General features: G+C 39.6%; 1 protein-coding gene and 1 non-coding gene across 4 annotated transcripts in view; both read left to right on the forward strand.

Moving 5' to 3' along the window:
- The window catches only part of Plcb1 (phospholipase C beta 1), a 680,822-nt gene that overhangs the window by 373,764 nt on the left and 279,741 nt on the right, over positions 1-27,317 (forward strand). The gene's annotated exons all lie outside the window — the stretch shown is intronic.
- Positions 10,912-11,018, forward strand: LOC116092635. Its single transcript, XR_004119378.1, has one exon. It is a non-coding gene; the product is annotated as a U6 spliceosomal RNA (small nuclear RNA).

Below are 27,317 nucleotides of genomic sequence, written 5' to 3' on the forward strand. Positions count from 1 at the left end.
TTCCTCCTCCTTCCTTTATTCCTCCCTACTCTCTCCCAGAGTAGAAGATATACCAATCCATTTAGTAATTCAGATTCTGTAACCAGATATGAGAAGTGGATCAGACAATAGCAGATACTAAGACATTGCATCCATTAAGATTGGAAATTCAATGTCCATTGTTGCCATAGCTTTTCCCTTTTTATTAGTGGGAATAATTAAATTGAATGGAATTTTGTAAAATATTAGTAACTGTATTTTACCCACAAATCACACATAAATTTTTGCTTTGCTAAGTTACCATTTTACAATGCTATATAACTAAGTTGATGCAGCTTCCTTTATTGTACTTAAGCTTAACTTAAACTTACACCCTCTTGAGTTAGTTGATTTTAGAGTTGCGTATTAATCACCTGTAGGAGATATTAGGAATTAAAGATAAGCTTGGGAAATGCACATTGACTACATGTTCAAGTGATATGTTTTGCTGGGCTGTGTCTTTGATACACCAGACAGTAACTAAAAGTGTATACTTCATACCCATAACGCCATAAAGAACTTGGTTGAATTTTTTATCAGCTGGATTGTGTTACAAATTGCAAACTGAGTTCCACAGGCAACTCAGTTGTCAGTCACAGTGACTTTATAAACTCTATGTGTTTTATACTTTTTCAGGACAAAATAATCATGATATGCAAAAGACAAACTCTTACAAGTGTGAAGCAAGCAATTTCACAGTTTTGTTTTGGTTTCTGCTGCTGTAATGCAGGCTTTTGATAGGGTTTCTCATTGTTTAGATTTGCTATTGGACCTGTTGGTACAGCTCCAGTGCAGAATGGAATCATCCCCTAAGGTGCCCCAAGCATTTGGTACGCAAAAGTTTGGTCTTATGTTCTATTAACTTCTCAATTCTTCAAGGCCCTTTATCTTCTAAGGACAGAAAGATTACTTTTTCTTGTGATCCATATATTTCCACCCATACACCTCCCAGAAGATTCTAATACTTTACTCTTTATTCTGACGGATATGATTATTGACAGTGTTTGAGGTATGGGAAGAGAATGAACAATGAAGTCAGGAAAGATGGAAGTAAATGACCCAAAACAGTGTTACTATCCGGGGCCATCATAAAGTCATTTGTAATCTCCCAGAGCATTCACCACAGAATACTCAAAGTTTTGAGAGGAGCTTCAAACGTGGGCTCAGCTTCAACTTGAGCCAAGGGGTTTAGTGCATGCTAGGCAGGTGCCCTGCCACAGATGTCATTCCCAAACCCCAGAAAATACAAATATTAAATATATTCTTCCTTGCAAGTCTATAACTGTATGGGAGCACATGTGTATATATGTATATATGTGTATATATGTATACACATATATATATCATACACATGTGCTCCCATATGTGATCAGCACCCAGTGTATGATATATACATTTAATATGTCCAGAAACATGCTTCTATATTATTTTCTTAACATTCTCTGTGTAGCTCCCAGCTAGCTGCAAACTTGTTTCCAACCACCATAGCATATTTTCCCTTTACTTAAGCTTAATGCAAGTGGGATCAAATATTAGAATATCCCTTGTGTCTCTTTCTTTAAACCAATGGTTTTCAACCTGTGGGTCATGGCCTCCTTTGAGGTCAAAGGACCTTTTCACATGGATTGTCCAAGACCATTGGAAAACACAGATATTTATATTATGAATCATAACAGCAGCAAAATTACAGTTATGAAGCAGCAAGAAAAATAATTTTATGGGCAGGTCACTACAACACGAGGAAGTGTATTAAGGGATTGTACCATTAGGAAGGTTGAAAACCCATTGCCATAAACATTATAATACTGAGAATCATTCATCGGCTTGGCTGTCAGCAACTTACTGCTACATGCAGTGAGTAGAACTCTACTATCTGAATATGCCATAATTTACTTATCACTTTACCAGTTTGTGGAATACTTCAGTAATTTCCAATATGGGATTAATGTGAGAAAGGTATTATGGACAAGTCATTAAGTGGATGTATTTCATCTCTTTTAAGTAATAAACAAGGATTAGAAGTGCGGGTCATAGGGTGGTAAGTATACATTTACTACCACTAGGCTTAATGGCCCAGCTCTATCCTCTCAGCTACTCAAGAGGCCAAGGCACGAGAATCAGAAAGCTCAAGTCCTGTCTACACTGAGTTCAGCACCAACTTCAGACCTCACAGAAGTAAAAGGGACTGGGAATGGAGTTCAGTGAGCAGTGCTTGCCTCATACACCTGAGCCCTTAGGTTCAACCCCAGTGACTTGGTGTTTTAATGTTCTGTTGCTGTGAGAGAGATGCTATGACCAAGGCAGCTTATAGAAGAAAACTGTGGGATCTTGATGACAGTTTCAGGGAGTAGGTTCCCACCCTACCCCAGGGGGTAGGTTCATGGTGAGGGGCATGGAGGCAGGCAAGGCATGGCACTGCGCAGTAGCTAAGAGCTTACATCCTGATCTACATTAACTTGCAATGAATCTTCCAATGCTGAGAGTAACCTATGTGCTTTTGTTATTACCCAGTGGATCTTCACAGAGGTAGACTGTCCTGCCCACCAATCACTGACGCACCAGCACACTGTTCAGCACTCACAGTCACTTATTAAACTTCTTTTCATTTAAAAAACCATTCCTGTGACTCAGTGTCTCTTTCATGCGATTTCAATCAGGCCTAACATCATTTAAAAGTTTCTTTGTGAAAATAAAATGTGCTTTTATGAAATAGAGAAAATTGGCTCAATCTTTACAGCTAAGAATTTCTAGCTTGTCAGTGACTGATTATTTGGGGCAGACATGAAAATTATAGTCTGTTCTCCAGCTAAAACCTTTTCAGATGCTTCTGATGAAGCCCTGACACTCAAATCACTGCTGTAACATTTATGATCAGAGCTCATGCCATATCCTTCCCTGACACACACGGGCGACACCTTATCATTACATTGAATGTCTCACTTGCTTTGTCTTTGTCACATTTATATGAAACACTTAAGAGGCATTGGAGAGAAACAGAGATTTATAGGAAATACAAGGAGGAGCATAACCTTTCCAGAAAAGACTTAGGGTCAGGCAGGGACTAGAAAATGTGTCTTTAGAGACCCAGTGCTGAAACCATAAAAGCCCAAGCCCTGTTCTGAAAGGTGTGAAGCATTCCAGTTTTTATGGATAACCTTGTTTTGGGTTTTGGTACAGATAGAAGTAGTCCGTAAGTTTATGGGAATATTTTTGGTCTTGGAGTTAGTCTGCATGGCTATATTAGTTCCTTTCCTAATGCTGTGGCGAAACACAATGACAAAAGCAACTTATAAAAGAAAGTGTTTAATTAGGCTTATGATTTTGATGGTTTAGAATGAGTGATAACAGAGAAAGGCATGAATGCAGAACACCCGAGAGCACACATATTGACCTGCAAGTTGGAGGCAGACAACTAACTGAGAATACCTGGGCTTTTTAAAACCTCAGAGCTCATCTCCAGTGACATATCTTCTCCAATAAGGCCACACCTCCTAATCTTCCTAAACAGCTGCACCAGCTGGGGACTAAGTATTCGAACATGAATGAACAAGCACTATTTGCATCCAAACTACCACAGTGACCTTGGATGAAATCAGGAGAGGGAGAGAATCTATGGCTAGATATTGCCAGAACTACCTTTTTCACCGCAAAGCTCAAATTATGAAATTGACACATATGACTCTTTGCCTGACCAACCATTAAAGTCTTTTCAATTCTATTAAGGATGTGGGTCGACACATCCTCATAGCAGGAGGGTTAATGGTCAGCTCAGCAAGAGAAGCTCCAAAGGCCCATTCCTCCAGAAGACCACTGATAAAGCAAACAATAACAACGAAACCTCTGGAACTGCGAGGTGCTGTCAAACCTCTTCAAAGGATACAAAGGTTTAGGCAGCCAAACATAGGCTAAATAAAGAAAAGGTCATTTTAATGTGATGGGAGAGCTTTGTGCCTGTGTTTATTATTGTTTTTGTTGCTGTGAACAAATAACCAAATACCCAGCAAGCCAGCTTGTTTGAGTGCACAGTTCACCCACCAGAAATCTGTCATGGTGGAGCCAGCTTCTGCTGATGGCCATGGACATTGATTGCTCACAACATCACAGGAGGCAGAGAATGCTCAATGCTCTCACTCAGTTGGACTTCCCACTTTCCCTTTTCTATTCAGACTGGGACCCGAGAAAATGTGATGATGGTGCTACCCACATCCCAAACATGTCTTTTCCCTTAGATGATTCTCTCAGGAAAGACCATTGTAGACACAGCAAAGGTGTACCTCACCACTGCTCTTAACCTGTCTGACTCCAGCACAGCTGTCAAATGTGACCACAGTGATGTTGTCACCTAACCTGGCCATATACCTCCTCAGTATGGCAGAGCTCTTAAATACAGAAACTGTGTGATTACTGAGGATACTTAGTCTGGTACCTCCATCAAGCAGGCTTTATTACTAAGGGATCTTTGCCCATGTTGATGTATTTGGGCTTTCTTAGAGGAATAACAGATGTTTCTTGACTCCCTGTTTCCAAGTTGAGAAGTCTGTGAGACAATTATATAAATTATTTCTGAGAAACTTTGAGAGTTAAATGAACTAGCCACCTAGAGCAAAAGATGACAGTTGGTAGAAACAATAGGCATACATAAATCCTGAGAGAAGAGGCCGAGCAGAGAATTGCTTCAGGAATAATGGTTTTGAAGACACACTTCCATGTAATGAGGAATCTACAATTATGCAAATGTCACAGGTAGGACTGATACTTTTAAAAAAACTCTAAGCTTTTCCTTCTATTTTAATTCACAGCAACATAACATTAGGAAATGAAAGCTCAGATAGAGTTTTAGATACCTATGCTAAGTAAGGAAAAAGTGGCAAACACAAGGCAATTTTAAAAGGTGTACAAAGAGTGTCTGAATGTGTGTATTTGTGTATGTGTGTGTTTTTATGTGTCTGTGTGTGTCGGTGTTTGTGGTTGTAGTTAGGGAAGTTTATGTTAAACTACTACATAGAGTTTTATATACCTATTCTAAGCAAGAACAAAGTTTACAACAGAAGACAATCTAAAATGTATGTGTGTGCGCATATGTGTGTGTGTGTGTGTGTGTGTGTCTATGTGTGTCTGTGTATGTGTCTGTGGGTATAGTTAGGGAAGTTTATATTAAATTACTATCTTGTCTACTAACTGAGCAGCAGCTTCAGGAGCACACAGCATTAAAATATAACCTTGAAAAAACAATTGACTAGAAAGAGTGAAGATGTAAATACATTTCTCTAGTGATGGTTCACAGATGAACAACAAACATGGGAAGAGGTTCATGGTATTCATGATCATGGATAATATGTCAATCAAAGCCAGATGAAATACCACTGCACTTAGACCAATATGTCTGTCATTTTAAAATAATACTAAAACTAACAGGAAATATAAGACTTATCATATGAAAAGATGAGACTCTTTGTTAATTCATGTCAGGGGTGTGAAATGCTACAGGTGCCATGGAAAATGATACTGTGAGTTCTCAAATTTTAATCCAGCAAGCCCACTTCTAAGAATTGAAGCAAGTGATTGAAAGCAGGGACCAAGACATATTCTCACTTCCTCTTCATGAAGCATTACTTACAACAGTCAAAAGGTGGAAACAACCAAAATTTATATCAATGGATGTATATATAAATGGGATGTGGTATGTACATCAAATGGAAAATTATCCAGCCTTTAAAAAGTAAATTGGATACAAGCTAGAAAATAGTTAGAATTTGCAGACATCATATTAAACAAAATTATCCAGACAAAAGGATAGATAGTTGTATAATTCCAGTGATACAAAATATATAGAGTAAACTTACCCAAATAGACAGAAAAAGACAGTTGTCAGACACCAGTTAAAGTTGAGAATAAGGCATTATTGTTTAATGGGTGCAGAATTTAATCTGAGATAAGTACATTTGGTAAATAGGTGCCTGGAAAATGCAACACTGTAATTTTAACTTAATGTTACCCAACTGTATTCTTACCATGGAAAATTTGCAATATAAAGGCTAATAAAAATGTTTAGAAAAATTACTAAACAGCTAACTCCATTCCACAGTAGATAGAAACAGCAAACCCAAGTAATGGTGAGATGGTGGCTCTAAAATTACCACATAATGTTCAGGAGGTCCCATTTTCAACAATAGTGAAATGAGACATGAAACAAGAAAAATACAGATAATCTATGGGTGGGAGCATTATCAGGAACTCTGATGTAGGTGAGGGAAACCATGGACAAAGGGTGAAAGGAAATTGGAAAAAAAATGGTGTCTTCAAGACCAGTTGAATTCAACTAGTTCAGGGATAATGTGGTTATACCTCAGAGTATGAAAAGAGTCATCACACTGTGTAGCTCAATAGTAGAACATGTGCCTAGCACACATGAGGACTTGGGGTCAGCCCCTGGCCGTGAAAGTAAATAGAAGCCATAAGTGTTACAATGCCAGCAGGTAGGGAAATACACATGAGACCTGCTGTAAAACTAACAAGTTCTCCGACCTGATTCAGTGAGAACTTTGAAGGCACTTGCAGGTAGGGTTTACCTGCTCATATAACTTTGATGTGGAGTCTCTTACACATCCTTTGTTATTTTCTTGTGTTTATATCACTCATGGTAAGGGATGAGTAAGTCTCAGAGACGGGGGAGACAAGCTCAAAACTTCTAATCATGGTTTACAGCTTCCTGTCACCATCAGATAGAGTTCAGAGACAAGTAAAAAATAAAGAATTGGAGGAAGCTTATTCCAGGGAGAAACTAAGGACGTGTTCAAGAAGTGTGTGGGGGTTCCTAAAAAGAGACACCCTGCCTGAGATGCTAGATAGCATCCTATCAGAAATCTTCAGTGGGAGGGAGAGCTATTTGTGAGTTAAAGTGGGGAGGTGGTGGAGAATTCCAGAAATGGGTCAGGATCCTCCCAGAATAGAGTAGCTGTGTGTGATTTTTTTGGAGACGCACACTGAGAACAGGAAATTTTGTAAGGCTCAAGATAGGAGATGTGATTACAGTGAAACAGAGGGAAGCCATCAATCCTCTCAGTTGGTGAGACTGGGTCCAGCTCCGTTGGGGTAGCCTTGTGTCTTCCCTGTGTCAGGAGTCACACATGTCCTGTATGAGCTCTGCAGTCACATTGACTTGTAGCCATTGTTCATTCACTTCTTGCTTAATGATGCCTGTGTGGTCTGCCTCAGTTACTGGATATGTCCCCAAGCCTAAAGGAATGAAGTGACATTGATATTTTCTGTCCTGAAGTCTGTTATCTTTAACTTAGAATATAATTACAATTTCTGTAACTGTATTTGCCAGTAAAGTGGGTATGATACCAAACAGTGGGGATGTTTCTGTCATCTATGCCTCTACAGCAATAGAGGCATGAAAATGGTCCTTAGTTCCCCGCAGGAAGCACCCAGTCAGTCCCCAGCAGTGATATCCTGAAATATATTTTGTTGGAAATGCAAGCAAAGTTTCAAGAATCACATAGTCTGTTAAGGTTACTTCTAAATAAAAGGATTGTGTGCTCCTGGTTACCTTTCCCCCTGGTATTCAGAAACTTGCTGAGATGTCTCAATTTACATTGGGATTAAATTTTATTGACAGAAACAATTAGAATGTGCAGTTTATAGGCTAAATCTGCTTTACTCTCTAAGCTAATAGGCTTAAAGTTCATCAGTGTAATTGACTTTAAGTATATTTAAGCCTACAATTAATAGTGATCTTTGCCAGAGGAGGTGGTATATATCTTTGTTTCTAGCACTGGAGAGGCAGAGGCAGGCAGATCTCTGTGACTTGCAAACTAGCCATGGCTCTGCAGTGAGCTCTTGTCTCCAAACAAACAAACAAACAAACAAAAGCAAACTGCAGCTGTTGGACTGATCAATTCAAAGCACTGGATGCTTTTACAGAGGTGTGTTTTTTAGTATCCATTTGAGCAGCTCACAACTCTTTGTAACTCCAGTTCCAGGGATTTAATACCCTATTTTGTCCTATTATGCATTCTTGCAGTGCTCATGCATACAGGCAAAACACCCATATGTGTGCATGTATTCACACACACACACACACACACACACACACACGTATATGTTAAAGTACGTGCTAAAAAATAGTAGTCTTTCCTATAAAATTAAGAACACTTACTATAAGTATTTCATATGAAATGAGAAGTCTTGCTATTGCATCACTTGTAAGTACAGGTAAAGTCGATATAATCTTGATTAAGTTACCTTATTTACTGGAGGGAAGTGTACATGCCATGGCTTGCATGAGGAGGTAAGAGGACAACTTATGGGAGTCAGTTCTCTCTTTGCAGCACAGGAGTCCTGGGGACCTAAATCAGATCTATCCACTAGGCTTGGCAGAAAGTACCTTTAGCTGCGGAGCCATCCATACCTCTATTCAAGAAACCTTCCCAGGCATGATGTGGAACAATATCTAGTTAAGGCTGCTTGCCGTTTTCCTCCTCTTGAGTGAAGAAAGCTAGAAAGGAGTGAAGGGTCCTTGGCAAGTTCATCTATAGCCTTTTTCTTCATGAAGGAAGAGCTTCTTGGACAAGGAACAGCCTTGAAGACCTGGTCCCACGCATCTTCCTCCTATCTCGAGCATGCCGTGCTCCTCTCCAGAAATCTGATAGGCTTGTGTCAGAAGGCAGTTTTTAGCCCAGACAGTCTGAGAAGCTGCCCCCATGATCCTTAACCAAAGCTGTGCTTCTGGGAGCTGGCACTTCAGCTTTAAGCACCAAGTGGCCTGTAGGGAAGAGAAGCATTGGTGTACTGCTGGACTCTCGGAAAGAGAAAGAAGTGCTCTAAGTGAGCACTGTTCTGGAAGGCAGTGGGTTAAGTGTCCCTTGTTGCCTTGGAAGCAGTAACTGAGCAGAGCAATCTCATTTGATATGGTTGTATGGCTAATATATGATGCTCATCTACCAGAATACTCTCCCCACCAGAATGATGGACAGTCCTTCCACTACGCAACATTTTTATGGACCTAACATTCTTTTCTTTTTGTAGCTGAGTGGCATTTTTCAGAATTCTATAATTTTGAGATTATAATATATAATTGTATCATTTCCTCCCCTTCCCTTTGTGTCCCTCCAAACTCTCCTGTATTTCAAATTCTTGAATCTCTCTTTCTCTCTCTCTTTCTCTCTCTCTCTCTCTCTCTCTCTCTCTCTCTCTTCATGAATTGTTGTTGTGAATATGTAGTGTGTATATATAAATATATAAGTGCAGCCTTGTCAATTTGCATAATGTTACTTGTATATATATTTTCAGAGCTGACCATCTGGAAATGGAAAACCAATTGGTTTTTCCCCCCGGGTAAGAGCAATTGTCTTGCTTTCAACTTTTCCTCCCATACTTGCAGTTCTTTTTGTATGGTTGAAACTTTTGGGGCTTTCCCAGTCTATATTAACATGTCTAGTGGTGCTTTCCTTGTTAAAATCATGTTCAGGCAGTCATGTTGGTGAGACTTTATGGGTGTAGCTTCTGACATTCCTAGAGGACATCAAACTCCCTGATCCTCTGGCTCCTGCCATTTTTCTGTCCCTGTCTTGTTCAATATTTCCTAGTCCTTAGATGCAGGAATTGTGTTGTAGCCAATGGGACCAGGCTCTGCAACTCTGAATCTTGATTGGTTGTGGTTTTTTATAATGGTCACCATCTGTTGCAAAGAGAAGTTTCCTTGTTAAGGGGTGAGGACTGCATTTACTTGTGCTTGTAAGGCCAAATATTAGACTGTCATTAGGGATTATGCTGGTTTAGTAAAGTGACAGTTGCAGGTTCTTCCCCTAGATCCTTGACTTCACTAGCTCTGGGTAGTTGGCTAGGTAGTAACCAGGCAGGAGTCCCCTCTTACTGAGTGGGCCTTAAGTCCTATTAGAGAGATGTTGGTTATCATCACGATATGCATGGTACTTTTACACCCTTTGAGTTATCATACCATGCTTGGGATTACTGCGGTTCACAGGTATCACCACTGGGTAGGATTACTGGTGCATCCCTCCTTTAGAGGCTTGCATGGCACCTTCACATATCATGAAAGCCAGTCCTCAGGGAGGAGGCATTTGTGTCAGTTCCAGCTCAAGGACCCCTGAGCTCTTTATCTGAACTGTCTTTAACAGTAGTGATTTATCTTATACTTTTGTGGCATTTGAAATAAGCATAACCCAAGTCACCTGGGAGTTCAGCTCATCTGTCAGCATGAATTTACATGGGCCAAAATCTTGCCATTAGGAGTGTTTCAATGAAGTAATTCCTGAAGTAGTTCTAATTTCAGGTTACAAGCTTGGGATGCATTTGGGTGATTTACTATTCCTATTACCACACCAATTTTTAAGCCAGGAGAACTACATATTCATACATTTTCAGCCCTTCATCCATGAAAAAGGTATTACTGAACAGTCTGTTGGCACAAATGTTTTCACCTCCACTACTAACATGAAGCCAGTACTTCTTGGTGCTTGTAGTATATAAACCCAAGAGATGTAAAATATGTAGGATTATGAAGTTAACAGTTTAAAAGTGTCTGCTCTAGGGAAAATCTAAGAATAGAGAGCTAGAGTTAATTCCTATATATTAAAAAAAAAATCAGTCATTGGTCTGGAGAGATGTCTAAATAGTTAAGAGAGCTTGCTTCCCTTCTAGAGGACACAAGTTCAGTCCCCATCACCTATGACAGGTGGCTCACAACAACATGTAACTATAGTTTTAGGAATACCCAACACCTTCTGGACTTCATGAGCATGTTCACGTGTACACACACACACACACACACACACACACACACACACACACACTTACTTATATACATAAATTCAAAATAACCTCTTAAACTTTTAAAAATTAAACCTAGCCATAAAATCTGAGACACACGTGCTCACTTGGGCAGCACATATACTAAAATTGGAACCATACAGAGAAGATTAGCATGGCCCCTGTGTAAGGATGACACGCAAATTCGTGAAGCGTTCCATATTTAAAAAAAAAAAAAATCTGAGACAATCTGTCCTGTCTACAAGATGTGTATAGGTAAAAATTGGAGAAGAATTTGAGGAAAGGCTCAACCAATGACTGGCCCAGTTTGAGTCCCATGCCATGAGAGAGAGCCCAGCCTTGAAACTATTAGTGATACTCTGCTATACCCGCACACAGGAGCCTAGCATAGCTATCAGCAGAGAGACTTTACCCAGCAACTGATGGAAATTGATGTAGAGATCCACAGCCAAACATTAAGTGGAGCTGGGGGCATCCTGTGAAAGATGGGGACAAAGGGTTGAAGGAGCCAGGGGTATCAAGGATAGCACAAGAAAACACACAGAATCAACTAACCATGGGCCATAAGAAATCACAGGGACTCAACTACCAACCAGAGAACATATATGGAATGGACACATATGTAACAGTTTTGCAGCTGGGTCTTTATGTAGGGGTCCTAAAGTGGGAGCAGAGGATGCCTTCAACTATATTGCCTGCCTTTGGATCCCTTTCTTCTTATTGAGCTGCCTTGTCTAGTTTCAATAAAAGAAGATGTGTGTAGTCTTACTGCAACTTGCTATACCAGTGCTGGCTTATAGCTATGGGAGGCCTCTACTTTTCTGAGAAGGGAAGGAAGGGTGAATGTGAGAGAAGGGAAGAGGAAGGGACTGGGAGGAGAGTAGCGAGAGGAAACTGTGATCAGGATGTAAAGCAAATAAAAAAGTTCAATGAAGTAAATTTAAAAATTAAAGCAAAATCAGCAGTTCAAAAATTTTGCCTCATTATTTGTTTGCTACATATTACAGAAAAGATGACATAAATATTTTAAAACTGGTACTTTGAATTTTTCTAAGTAGATTTTTTTTATGCCCCATGTGTTTGTGATTTCCAAGTACTCTAGCTGCCTGCCATCCTATGGCTATTTACTCAGGAGTGCTTCCTGACGCATGCCCCTTCTGAATGGGTGAGCACAGTCTTTAAACATCAGGAGAACCTGCTTTGTGTGCCAAGGGACCACGTGGCTGAGATCTCCACCCAGGTTATCTTCAGCCTACGAAAGGAGCACATACCTCCTCCCAAAGTTGTTCCTAATAGACAGCAGACACCCCTAACACCTTTGCCTAGAGCTGAGGAGCAATGCTTCATAACCCCAGCAATGTGGAAGATATTTCTAGGGAGCACATAAATATGAATATGATCATGATCATTATTTACATGTTGCCAAAGAAACACCATTCCTGTGGCTACCTTTGAAGCAGGAAATTGTCAGTGGAATGCAATTCAGCTCTGCTTCGTTAAGTTGGTAATCACAGCACTAAATTCCATGAGTAGACACTAATGAATTTCCTAGAAACACTCCTGGTCATGTGGCATAAATGTAGTTTCCAACTGGCTGCCATTCAGAGCCACGTCTCTATACTACCTATAGGTGGCCAAGATGGTTTTCAGTTTCCTAGACCTCATCTACCTGCATACAGCTATCCTGACAGTATAATTCATTCCTGATAATTTAACCTATACATTCATGAAATACAATACCAATAAAGCAGAAAGTTTGCAGCTATTCCATACCACAGCACTCTGCATACCCTGGATTGGCCAGTGTTGTTGGTACCTGGCATTCCCTGCATTGGTCTGTAATAGCCAACTGATTCTGAATTTCCAGGTCTAGAGAAAAGATTCCAGCACATCCTTGACTCTGAGTTGGACCAGACCACATGAAGCTTTTCCCTATGAGGATGCTGCTGGCAGTTTGGACCATTATATGATACTGACCTGATAAGTAGGCTAAACTGGAGAAATACTCACACTTCCAGCCAGCTAAAGTGCTCAGGATTCCCAAGGCAATGGCTTAATTTCTGTGTTGCTCATTTCAAAGTTTGGTTTTTCATTTTGATTTGCTACAGCTTTTAATCACTTGAACAGGGCCCCTAACTAGAGGAATTGTGCACATCAGGTTGACCAGTGGGTGTCTGTGGGAATTGTCTTGATTGCCTTAATTGGTTGGGGATACCCACCCTGACTGTGTACAAGGGGGAGGAAGACCCACCCTGGTGCAACACCTTTTGGTAGCATCCCAGATCCTCCTTTCATTTATTGGCTTCTCTGTCTCTGTCTCTGTCTCTGCCTCTCAATGCCAAGTTCATTTACCCTGTTAGTGTTGTTGATTTATTTGCTTCTCTGGGCTTCCATAAAAGACTAAGGACCCATGGCTCTCCAGGAACTCCCTACATTTTCATTATCAGGTTAGGACTTATGAGAAGGCCATCCTCATGGACAGGTTGACGACCTGTTGACCTCTCTGGAATGAGGTAGTTATTCATAGATGGATAATGTGTGATTGCTTAAGCCAGTTTAAGACATCATCTTATGTATTTTGTATACATCTCGTATGTATGTTTGCATCTATATTTGTTTATATATGTGTGTAGGTATATATGTATTTTTGTGTATATATATATGTATTTATGTATATATACATGCTTGTATTCATTCATTCTGTTGGTTCTGTTTCTCTGGAGAACCTGAATAATGCACTGACCTGAAACTCTAGGGAAGATGGAGCAAATCTTCCCTAGTACAATAGTTTGGGAAAGGCACTAGAAACAAAAATAAAAGTAAAATAGTGCAGAAATGATGACTCCTTTCCACTTCTCCCTCTACCTTCAATTCCTCTCCTATTTCTATCATCTGTACCCTAAATTATTAAGACCCTCAGATCCCTGATTCATTTACCCCCTTTGAAAACAGAATGTTTCAAAGTTAGAGCTCCCCGGTAGCATCACCATGTCTATGAAGGATCTAAATTTCTATGAAAAACTTTCTCCTTTCAAATTGCAGATGTTATAGTGAACATCACACAATGCCTTTAAAACTAATTTTCACTGGCATATTTAAGAAACTTTGCTATGGTACTGCACTTTAAAATAGGTTAATAATAATCATTATAGTACTTGGTGTGTTCCTGTTCTACTTAAAAACAACCAGTAGTGAAGTGTCTATTTGAAGTTCTTAAAATTTGGAGACACTATTTAGAAGCTGTCACTTAGCAACCAAAGCTGTGTCTTTGAAGTAAATTTATACTTTAAAGGGAATTTATGATCAGTTCAGTTTTCTGATTACAAGTCTGAAGAAGTCAAAAGTTTTGAGTGCTCCGTGTGTGTGTGTGTGTGTGTGTGTGTGTGTGTGTGTGTGCACGTGCACACACACATGTGGACGTGCATAACTATGATATTGTCACAATAACAAACTTCCTTTGAAAACAACTTATTCTTATATTATCAGTTTTTAAAACAGGAGGATATATTGCAATATTTTGGATATTAAATGTTTCCCAAAGGCTTACAAGTTAAATGTTTGTACAAAAAGAGGGTGGTGTTAGAAAGTGGTACAACCTTTGGGAGATGGGGCCAATACTTTCTGATGACTGTGAAGTGAGCTGTGTCCACCACACATTCCTGCTATATATATGCTTTAAAGCATATACTGTACTTTTGGGAAAACTTTAATATGTGAAAATTTCTTATTAGTCTTTGGATTTTACCTGTGAGATTTTGTAGCCAAGGTTCTATTTGAACTAAGGGAGAAAAATCTAACAACAGTTAACAATGCAGGCTTTCCTTAAAGAGGGATTTAATGAAAGAACCCAGTTATTACAGCACATGCTGCTATTTAAGTATTTCTCTAAAGCATGATGGCTAAAGCCTAGGAAGAGAGAAATTTATACTTTTCAGGAATTCTAAGAACTCCACAGGGGTGAGAATGCGGTGAACAAACAAAGTTCAAGAGGTCCTTTATAATGAACAAACACTATTGTTGGCTTAAAAATCATGAAACATTAGTTATTTGCACTTACTTTTTGAAAGTGTTTTGTTTAAGGGCAGTGTAGTTATATAGACTCCGTGTGTGTGTGTGTGTGTGTGTGTGTGTGTGTGTGTGTGTGTGTGTCTGTGTCTGTGTCTGTGTTTCTGTGTGTGTTCTTGTTATGTTTGTTTGTTTTTGTTTCTTTGAGACAATGTTTCTGTTTATCCCTGACTATCCTGGAGCTCACTCTGTAGACTAGGACGGCCTAGAACTTACAGAGAACTACCTCTGTTTCCAGAGTTCTGTGATTAAAGGCGTGCACCACCACTGCCAGGCTGTGTTGTATGTTCTATAAAGTAAACTTTAATTATTTTGTTTTGAAATTTTTTAAACCTAAAGCAGGGAAGATTTCAAATGTTTAGGAACATAATCTTAGGCTTTAGCCTGCAGTAAGACTCATTTGATTGGTCAGATGATGCCTTAGAGACATAGTCTGGCAAAAGACTTAAGGCATAAAGGGATTGTCTTAAAAATGATTTTACCAAGAACCAGCTTGGAAGCAGGAGACAGCAGAGAGAAAAGAAGGCAGGAAATAAGATGTTTTCCCAGAAGATCCAGCATAGTGGCTCACTACATACATCTAATCCCTTTGCCTCTTTGCCTCATACTTAGCAAGCACTCTTCTTTAATGTCAGTTTCATGCCAGCAGAAGCCCAAGCATTCTTGATGACACCAAGAGCCAAAATGAATGCTTCTGTCTCAACCAGTAGAACACAATTCCAGCATTCATCCTTCCATCATTCATCAAGGACCCCTGCTCATTACTGAGCTAAATCTACAGCCGGGGGCTAAAAGTGACCACAAAATAATCATAAGTCAGTTGCCAGAGAGCTGAAGTCAATTCTCTCCGAATCTGTGTCTGGTACAAGTGAATGAGACACAGAAGTGAGAATGGAAGTTATGCTAGTTTCTAGGATAGTCCATAAATGTATGTATACCAGTGATTTCACATGTGCATACACGTGTGTGTAGATAAAGACATATACACCCCATCCAGAGAGGAAATATAACCAAACCTCTAGAAGAACAGAACTCTTAGAGTAGGTATTAAATAGGGATTTATTATAGGGCTTTATGAACTGTGCTCTCCTTCGTCCAACTGTGGCTGTCACCAAACGGAAAAGCTACCAATCTGGTACTTGTTCAGTCCAACAGGTGGATGTCTCAACTGGTCTTCAGTCTGTGTTAGAATCCTTAAGAAATAGGTTCTAACACCAGTGAAAGAATGCCACTGAATAAATGAACTTGCCAGCAAGAGTGAGGACAAGCAGGAAAAACAACAAAAGCTTCCTTTTGCTGTGGCCTTGTATGGAGGCTGCCACCAGATTTAGGATGAGTCTTTCCACATCCAGTGATCCAATCAAGATATATATAAATATAAAATCCATCACAGGTGTGCCCAGCTATTTGGGTTTTACATAAGTTGAGGTATAGTCAAGCTGACAACCAAGATTAGCCATCACAGCTACCAATCTCATTTATTTTTTAATTTATTTATTCAATTTTCATACATTTACTTAGGACCTACCTTATTTCAGATACAGTGTTACATGCTATTTGAAGCTGACATCCCAGTGCACTAACACACACACACACACACACACCAGGTAATAAAATAAGTGTAAGACTTGAGGAGATGGCTAGGAGAGCATGAAAAGTCCTGGTCCTCCCACATCTGTCACTCTTTTGTGACAGTGATTGGCTAACATATGGAATGGAACAAGGAATATCAGGCATTTTTGTGATTGATGTCTATTACCTTCTTTCTGCTTTTAAATCAGGCTCTGATTCAAATGGAAAGCTCAGCTTTTAGCCTCAAGATCTCGCCCAAGTCTCTTAAGCAATCCTAATCCAAAAATCTGCACATGAACTTTTGGGCATGAAGAAAGCATGGGCATACACAGTGCACACATTCCTGCCCTTCTGCCACCTTATGGTCATCAGACTTGAGAAGTAAAATACTAGTTCAAATATCAAATTCTTAGGAATTTTAAGACATTGTCTACAGAACTTTCAGCCTGGTCTGGTTCATTCTGCATTCGTACAAGTCTCTTCTTGTGAAACTAACTCTACGATCACATGAAAATATGTAAGAAACGGATGCTGAAGTCTAGAGAATTAGGTTCTATTATTCTGAAGACTATTCCAAATTTAAAATGATGAAAATAAATAAAGTAAAACGGGATGTGTCTGAGCAATCAAGCATGGCGGGAACGAGAAAGAGTTGGGTGGGGATATAACTGATCAAGCTGTTAGCTAGCACATGCCTGGACCTATGTTCAATACCCAAGGTTGGAAGAAAGGAAGAGAGGAAAAGAGGGAAAAATAAAGGAAGGAAGGATGGAGAGAGAGGGAAGAGAAAGAGAGAGGGAGAGAAATGAATTTGATCCTCTGGAGATCACTGATGTCCTTCATAAGAGCAGTCTGGGAAGAACAGCTACTGACATTCTCTAGTAAGCATGTTCACATGCATATCTCACAGACAAGGTTTCCTTACTTAGTAAGGAAAGGGACAGCAATGGTGACACATTCTAAAGAAGCTTTGATGAGAAAAATGCAGATCCTTAGGACAGATTTGGCAGAGGATGTGCTATCAAAGATGGATGCTATCAAAGAAGGTGTGCTATCAAAGTGATGAGTGTGGCATTAGTTCATCTCTGTGATATGTGGGATTCTGCCTCAGCTGCTTTTGTTCATTTTAGATCCTTTCCAAGTGTTGAATATATGTCTATCTTCCAGTGTCCTGCCTACTCTCTTTGTCATTAACAGTGAGAACGGTCAGAGTTATTCACACTGGTGTGTGTGTGTGTGTGTGTGGTATGTGTGCTGTGTGTGTTGGGGTGGGGGGATTCCACCCACACCATCTTTCTGACCCATCTGCAAAGAGCCTAAGTTCTAACTAACCATGAGTCATTTTGATCTTGGCTAATCAAAATGTACTCTAAGCTTTCAAAGGCATAAAATCCTTTTCCATTTTCTTTACTATCTTTCTCAGACCAGGGCTCCTGAGTACTGATGGGTGATTACAGAAGTAGTCCCCCCCCTGCCTTTCAGTCTATGATCTAGTGAGAACAAATCAAAAAGCTAGGAATCTCTAAACCCGTTATTTCAGGATAATTGAACATTTACATTTCTTCAGTTAGTGGCTAATGGACTTATCCTGTGGAAAAAAGAAGACTATAAGATGAATGCAGACCTCTTAGAGCTTCCTCTAAGGCACTCTTTAACAGTCTGATTCATGTTTGATGCTTATAATCGGATCTCGGAAGGTTCCAGTAATCAGTTTTCACAACAAAAGACAAAATGTCAGGACCAGAATGGTATTTTGTAAATGCCAAGATTAAGATTACAATATACAAAGAACATGGAAGTTTAAAATTGATCAGAAAGAAAAACAGCTGTGGTAGGTGTATGATTCTTTTTTTTTTAATTAATTAATTTTTTTACACTCCATATTTTATCCCACCCTCCAACTGTTCCACATCCCATAGCTCCTCCCCACCCCCTGTCTCCACATGAATTTCCCACCCCTACCCCACCTGACCTCCAAATTCTCTGGGGCCACCAATCTCTTGAGTGTTAGGTTCATCATCTCTGAATGAACACAGACCCCTCATTCCTCTACTGTATGTGTGTTGGAGGCCTCATATCAGCTGGTGTTTGCTGCCCGTTTGGTTGTCCAGGGTTTGAGAGATCTCGGGGATCCTGATTAATTGACACTGCTGGTCCCCAATCATTGTTTTTTCTAACAGGAAAAAGTAATTGGAGTAATTTTACTTCAGGTTGTTCAGATGTTGGTCCCAAGTTGAAGACTTGAGTCAGTATAGTTTCTTTTTGTAGTTAGCATGATACCATCATGGGCAGAAAGAAATAGCACAAGGAAGAAATGTAGTCAAAAAAGACTATATTGTCAAGGCACTTATTTTGTGGGCATCCAAAGCCAATGCACTGCAAACTGAGAGGCATGGTCACTGTTTCTGTCTGAACTGGCTTGGCTAAGGACTGTCTGCTGGATACATCAACTCCATGGCACTACCAGCATGAGATGTATTACACAGACTCTGGGCACAGAAAAAAATGATTCCAGCCAGAAAGATACAAAGACTGGGAGCTAGAAGCCAAGCAAAAGACAATGATAAAGATAGAGAAATGACAAAAAAAAAACAAAAACAAAACAAAAAACTAGAGCATGTGGAGGAGAGTGGCCAGGAGTAGAGGGCATAGTAGTGGTTGGATTCAGGCTTCTCTAGAACCTGTTTATGATGCTAACCCACACAGAGATTTCTCAGATGCCACATTGGAGACATCCATCTAGTGCAATGCATAGGTTATATTACTCAGATATAGAGCGACAGTGACATTAGATGACCCATTCAAGATATACAGATTCAATAGGGAAATTAGACCTCTTATGTGTTTCAGGAACATAACTAAAATGGGATCGATGTTTAGACAGAGAGAAAAGAAAGTAGCTCTCTTGACGCTGGAATAAAGCTATTCAAAACAAAACTAGGCTGGCATCACCAACATCTCAACAACTTTTCTCTTGCCATAGGAGATTATTGTACACTCGGAGTATGTGTACATACATGGAGTCTATGTGACTCCCATGTTTACTTTCTTGGCTTAGCACAGACTGAACGTTAGGAGTGATGGAAGTCCCCTGAACTAGATCCAGAGTAAGAAGAAACCTCTCTTAGCAGTTGTCTGAAGACGAATCCCCTTTGATGAACAGGTTCAATTCACTGCATGCAGTAAAACTCTGGCCTCCCAGAAACTCCAGAGTGTCACCGAGGGCTCTCCTTGATGTGAGTTTCCTGTGTGGTAAGGCTGAGTAATGTTGAAGTGAAGCTCTGAGGGCTTCTTGATTTCATTTCATTATGAGAGCTGTTCTCCACATCCCTCCTGGGACTGTAGTCATTGCCGTTTGCTTTGTCTCTTTACCAAGCTCAGAGATGCACCTCAGAGACATTGGGAAACTAATGGATGGACGGATCAGAAACAAAAGCTCCTGCTTCATGAAGAGCATCTGGTCTTCAGATATCTGCATCTTACTTTAGTCCTAGTTTCTGTAGACTCTAAGGTACAATAAAAACATAGCAGTTAAAATGAATGGCAAATTAGTTGACACACATCCGCATGTGTTTAAATTAAGTGCAATGAGCACTTTTAAAATTGTAATTTATTCTTTAATTTTGTAAATGACCCCTCAGTTGGCCAACATCCGTCGTAATTGGAAGTAATGTTAAGACAACTGGTAAGCACTTCTACCTAATGTTCAGGCAGTAGGCTCCCCTGCAGAACCACTTAGCCTGTTTTCATATTCTCATAAAGAGAACACTCTGGAGTGTTCTAGGACTGGGCTCTACTAGTAAGGCTGTGGAAGGGAAGAGCCGACCTTGTTATTGACGCAGCTCCTCTGCTCTGTACTGAGTGAACTACAGGTCAGCGAGCATGACACCCAGGAGGAGCAAAGCTCGCTGCTCATTGCCATGCTTACTTCCGTGTGCAAGTTAACAACCCCTCTTTTCATTTCAGCCAAAGTCTTGAAGGCAACACCTCGCATGGATGTATATCGAGGCAAGATTCCCAGAAAATTATTTAAATATATAATTTCCAGTTTTTATTTAAGTGTATACATATATAGTGTGTCTTATACATGTCATATATATATAGGCCTTCATATACAGTTACTATAAAATGCAAGGTCATTGAAGGTGTATTTGGGAACATATATATGGTCATCTAAAGAAAAATATAATTTGGCGCTTATCAGCCCCTCCTGACAGCAAATTACTTTTCTATCATTTCTCCCTCTAAGGATATATTTTAAAGTATTAATTTGCCTTTCCATTTTATTCTAAATTAAAATAAACTATAGGATTGTGTATTCTGCCATTTCTATTTTCATGTTTATTTTAGCATACAAGTTACTGATTGCCATATAATAATAGATGAATCACCTACATCTCTATGAGTTTTTCTGAAGTTGTGTGTGACAGAGAAAGCAGCTTGCACATAAAATAAGGATAAATCATGCACACCATACAAGAGGAAAACTAGGGAATGTATCATAATTCCTTGGTCCTGAGTTGTGAGACGAAGAAAAACATATCAGAGGAGCTGGAGGTGAAGAAACTAATACTTTATGATAAATGATGTTAATAAAATAACAGTAATAAAATTATCTACTATTTGTAGGCATAAAAATACATACTTTTAAGAGTCTTAAATATAAACAATCATGTTGAATTATAATTCAGTTTACATTTTCTTCACTGACTTTTTAACGTAAGCAATATTAGCTGGCAAGGGTAAAACAAATAACAGCCTTTAGCATCCCCTTGTGTTACATAGCTTACTTTTGGATCATGAGCCTCGTACGTCAGCAGTCCTATGACAGCTGGCATTTCCAAAGAATAGTTAGCATAAGAGGCTAAAGGTAAGTGCGTGGAAGAAATCCATGTGATTCCTTTTGGCTAATTATTAGATTGCCAGTGGCTTCTTAGGACTTTTTCCTTAGTCTTTCTTGTTTGATTTTGTTCTCAATGTTGAGATGCCATGGCCTGTTACAGCATTTAGTACTTGGTGTCTGAGCTATTTGTTTGTACCAGATTCTCACAATAAACTTGCCTGTGTTTATGGGCTCCAGAACCTCCACCCCTGTCAACGTGTCCTTAAAATCTGCCCAGAAGCTAATAAGTGTGACCCCTTAGGTCTATAAGGACCTTATCCATCTCTCTCTTCCAAAAATCACAATCTCATAATCTTCACCTTTCTTAGCTTTTACAATTTATTTTTAGTCGTGGTCATTTCTATTTTTTCTGATTAATAACTCAGTTAGGACCAAGGACCAGGCAAATTTGTACACACTTCACAAATACCAATCCAATATTATTATGTGCTATATTTGTCACTGATACATTCTTTGAATGAGCTAGCATTCTTTGGATGCTCATGAGACAGCCACTTGTGTGTAACTCGTCTCAGCAGAGGAGTTAAAGTGGCATTTCAGAGTGTGAAGACTGTAGATCATCAGAGCTGAATGGCTCTAGGCCTGGCGAAGCACAATGACTGAATAAACAAAACTGTTGATCCATAAACATAAACATCAAAGATAGCATCTACTGGAGAAGAGTGGGACACCAAGAATCAGTGTGGACTGCTGTAGTAGTAATAATAATAATAATAATAATAATAATAATAATAATAATAATAATAATAGCAGTAACAAGAAGTTATAATAGAGAACCCAAATGAATGAATAACCCAAAGTTACTCATACATGAGTTGAATATACTGAAGACAAAGTTTTATAAAAGGATTCAAACAAATGCTGTTTAAAGAACTATACAAAGTATAAAAATTAGATTAAATTATTTCATGGAAAAGTCTCACTGCCCACCCACTCCCTAGTAATTTCTTTGGCCTTTCTATGCACTGTATATTTCTTCTTGGTCCCTTACCACTTGAGGTGATTAGAACAGAAATCCATCACAACCTGGATCCCTGCAAATAAGTCACAGTTTATCAGCACTTCCATTTTAACTTGTATGAATGATTCAGTTTCCGCTTTAAGCCTACCATGCATCACCACTTAATAGATCAATAAGAACCAGATTCATACACAGACCAGAGGAAGTTTCTTATAGCAGTTGATTTTGATAGAAATAAATATCAACTCAGCAGAAATTACTTAATAAATCTAAGTCTCAATTCCCTAGCATAATGCCAATGACAGAATATTAATCTCATTTGTTTGCAGACCACTTCTTTTCTGTGAGGCATGCTTGTTGGCATTTACTTTTGTGGAAGATTGATTACAGTATGGCCCCCAATTCTTCATCACTACCACTTCCTGGTATCTGTGGCCTAAGACACGGGGCCTAATATCTGCCTTCCACCGAACTCAGCAATGTGACTCATACTACAAATGAGATGTTGGGAGAGGGGACACCCACGATATGAGAGTGCTTGTGCAGTTGGACTTACAATTAGATGACACTGTCACACAAACAGTTCGTCCATGCTAGCCTGCCAGGAAGGGAAAGTATGAGGCAGAACTAAATGTATTTGCCATGGCTGAAGCCACTCTCAATGAAGGAATGGCAAATTTGTGCCCATGTATGTGAGCAGGCCCAGGACCATGAAGCTAACTCACAAAAATGCAAGCTGACTGTTACTTATTGTTGTCAAATAGCATGAGTTGAGACCATTTGTTATATGGTATTAATGAATCAATTCCTGGATGATAGACCTTGGTTTCTAAACATTTAAGTTAAACTGTTTCTTGTGTCTCACAAGTGCAGAAGCCCAAGGGTCACAAGTGGCAAGTCCTTGAATATGCCCATGATATATTCTTAGGATGTAAACTCAAATCATGTTTTAAAAAAAAAAAATGGATTTATTTTGCTATAAAATGTTGAAGCTCGTTTAGCCATTATCTCTGTCTGTCTATCATCTATCTATATATCCATCCATCCACCCACCCATCTATCTATCTATCTATCTATCTATCTATCTATCTATCTATCTATCTATCTATCTATCTATCTATCTATCTTTTCCATATCACGAGTCAAGCAGCCCCAGTTTGGGACTACATTTTGGCACATTCAAACTCTAGAACTCTTTTTTGAAAGAAGCTGAGACTTGTCTCCAGCTGACACTGAATTCTTAGCTCTTCCCCTTTTCAGACACTCATCTTGTATTCCTTATATGTTTCCCCTGAGTGCCTGACTCTAGAATTGAATGTTTTAAAGACTTTCATTTAGGCTTGGGTTCTAGGCAACCTGACCTAATATGCCCAGTCCAGGAGAACAGTTATGGAATGTAGAGCCTCCATCATGTATTTCCCATGCTCTCAGAACTTTTTCATCTGCATGCTTTGAACAAAGCATAGCTCCTTGACTCCTCCGCTTACCAGAATGTCTTCATGTGACTGTCTCCATTCCTTTTGCATGCCTCGAAAATGCTTTCAAGAGAATCTTTCAATTTTGCATTAAGATTGGTCTTTAGAGAGAAGGAGAAATGAGATTCCAGTGTATTAGCATGGCATTTAAGGTGCAGAGACTTAGGAGCAGTAGGCAGCCATGTGGAGCATCCATTTATGGCTGAATTATACCATTGTAGCTACTTAGCATGCTGAACCACTCTTCTCTGTCTGGAAAAATCATAAAAAGGGGCCCGTCAGCACTCTGAGTCACCGCTAAGAAGCTTATGCATCCTCACACCTGCATTTAAATGAGTATTTCCGGGGCAAAAACAAGGACCTTAGAGAAATTAAATGAAACACTTGAGCAGTGGAAAACAATATTGGTTCCCATCTACATTTGTAAATTAACCCCAGAAAGAACACGTCCAGTTAGTTTAATTATTAATAGCAGCGATTTTGAACAACTTCTTATTCTTAAAGGAGGGAATATTATTTAGGAAGGATCATAATCTATTGGCAAGATATAAAATGCCAGAGAACAGAACTGATAAAGCACATTGCATCTCACAGCGGGTAGCATCCTGTGGCAGCACTGGGTGGCTGACTCGCTGCAAGCATAGGATTCAAATTGGGATGCATCAGTAAATGAACACCACCTTTGATTTCTCTTTTCTCATTACTTCCTGTTACAGCATAAGTAACAGAGAACAGAGTACATGCCCTATGTGTGTATCTTCATTAACTTACCCATGCACACATACATGCTGCCATTCATATTGGAACAGAATGTCTAGTCCTCTAGCAAGCTGCCTTGATTACTTGATCATTGTAGCCATCACTAAGTTCCATCACAGTCATTACTAAATATTGCTTGTTGTTCTGGAAGAACTAGTTCCCTAAAGAGCAGTGAGAGCAGTGAGAGCAGTCTAGTCACAGTGTCCTATTCTCTTTTCTGGCCACTTTAAGGCACCATGATCTCAAGAAATCAGTCTTTTTCTACTTAGAAGTCCTTGCCATGCACTGTTACTATTAGGTGCTCACTGTACTAAGGCAGGATTCTCAGCCGGCTCCTTGGGACTTTGCTGGTTACCTGGAACAAATGCTCCCCAGGTTTGGCACTACTGTTCTGGCACATGTCTACATGAATATTCTAAGGTGAAAACTCAGTCTTTTCAGATATCTCTTAAGGGCCAGAGACAAGACTTTCTCCATGGATATTCTAGACCTTGGGACACCCTGCTGACCATCACAAGGCCTTTCTCATAACTTCTCACAGCTCTTAAGATCTTACAGGGAGGCTTAGCCTCCTAGATCTGTCTCTGCTCGGTTGTCTGAGATCATATATGAACAGGAGGGTATCAGTCTTTTGCTCCAGGACCAGGTAAAAGGCTCTTCACTGGCAAATGTTTCCTGTGTTTAGTCATATTATTATTTCTTATTAACTACTGAATTTTGTGACAGGAGAAATAAATCAATCAGGAAAGTACTGGCTTCCAAAGTATAAGGAACTGAGTTCAGATCCCTAACATCCATATTACAAACAAACTGAGGTCATGTGTTTGCAATTTTAATACTGGAGAAGAGGAGTGCAGAGGATTTTCCAAGCTCCCAGGCTAGCTAGTTTTTGCCAAACTAGTGAGTTCTGGAATCAGTAAAAATCCCTGTCTCAAAAGGAAAGTGTATGGCCATAAGTAGAGCCCCCAATATTAACCCATTAACCTCTTGACTCCACACACACCAGCACACATGTGCAAGAAACACAAAAAATGACATACATACACACATACTCACACACACACCACCCTCAGAATCAATCAAAAGAACTACCAATATTTTGCACCACCACACACAGCTTTGACAATTACTCTTTTTCTTTCAAGTCTCAGTCAAGTTGTCATGTTGCAGAATCCTAAATTCACCTAGCTGCCATGTTCTGCAGTTTCTCTTATTTCAGCCTATCTTGGTTTAGTTGTTTTGTTTGGGATGCAGCGGATGTACCAAGGGCCTTGCACATGCTTCATTTTTTTCTGGTGAGTTACAACTTTAGTCCCAGTATGCTTCTTCAGTACTCCTCATGCTTCCTAGATTTGAGACATCTCTACTCTTTACCAGCTTGTAGTCCAACGACTAAACCTTTTCTAAATTCACCTGTAGACACTGCTTTGATGAAATCTGTATGTCTTCTCTCTAGGAACGCTCACCACCTCCTCCCCACACAGAGTTAATAGTTCCTTCTTAATCCTCCAAATGCTGTTCATGGTTCTGGTTTGCTGTTAACTTGTGAAAACTCTTTGAGGAGAATTTTGTCTCATTCCAAATAAATACTCTAGAGTCATTAAGTGTGCACTGAATGACCACATATAGTCCTCAGAGAATGTGGGAGGCTCCTTACTGAACCACTTCAGTTAAAGGCTAGGCAGCTTGAGAAACTTACATCCCTTTGAATGGCAATGGATGTATATCTCTCATTTCAAATATCCAATTAGCATTTGAGTTTTAGGCTTTAGGTATGTGGCAGATTTACCCTTTTAGGAAGTAGATCATTGGCACTTTGAGGTCATTTCTTTCCTTCATCTGAAATCTCTTCATTTTGCCTAACTCATTGTTGTGGGCCTGTTTACTAGCGTCAGAGTATGGCTTCTTTCCAGGAACAATTTTCACAAGGAAACAATATTGTTTAGGGATGATAGCAGAGTTGTCATCAACACAAGAAGTGGGGAAAATACATTTGCATTTAAAAGTGGATGCAGGAGGTATGATGCAGATTTATCCATTGGTGTTGGGCTCCCACACCCTATTGGTTTCTGCATTGTATCCAGTTGTGGTTTTCTGTGATGGGTTCCATTTGCTGTAATGACAGATTTCTTTGATTAGAGGTGGTTGCTACATTCATCTCTGGGTATAGGGATGAGATTTAGAACATAACGAGGAATCGTAGGGCCTAACAGAGTGACAGTAGTATTGTCTAGGTTTTCAGTTCCAAGCAGGATCTCCCTCCTGTTAAGTGGACCTCAAGTCCAACTAGAAAGCTGTTAGTTAGTGCCAACATGTGTCACTTGTTTAGAGCACTTTTAGGGATGCCCTACCATACTGGCATTGTCATGGTCAATAGGTGTTGCAGCTGGGTACAACCATTGTTTGTCTCCCTTGGCAGCTTCCTTAGTACTTTCTGGTTCCATGAAAGCTAGACCACAGGAAGGAGGCTTTTAAGGTCAGATCCAGCTCAAATTATCCAAGTTATGAGTTGTACAAATTTAGTGATTTCAGCATTAAGGACCTACCCTCAACACCTGGTCGGCAATTGAGGGCCACATCAATAGTCTATATTATTTGGGGAGTCAGGCGGTCTACCTTGACCAACAAGCATTCTAAAAGATGAACCTGATGCTTTGTACTAGGGTTTTTGTTAGTCTACATTTTTTATTAGAACACTGTCAGCCCAAGTGGTACAACTTCTACTTTACCGAAGTAGAATACATACATATATATATATATATATATATAT

Source organism: Mastomys coucha, unplaced genomic scaffold (assembly GCF_008632895.1).
Source record: "Mastomys coucha isolate ucsf_1 unplaced genomic scaffold, UCSF_Mcou_1 pScaffold15, whole genome shotgun sequence".
Classification (NCBI taxonomy): Eukaryota; Metazoa; Chordata; class Mammalia; order Rodentia; family Muridae; genus Mastomys; species Mastomys coucha.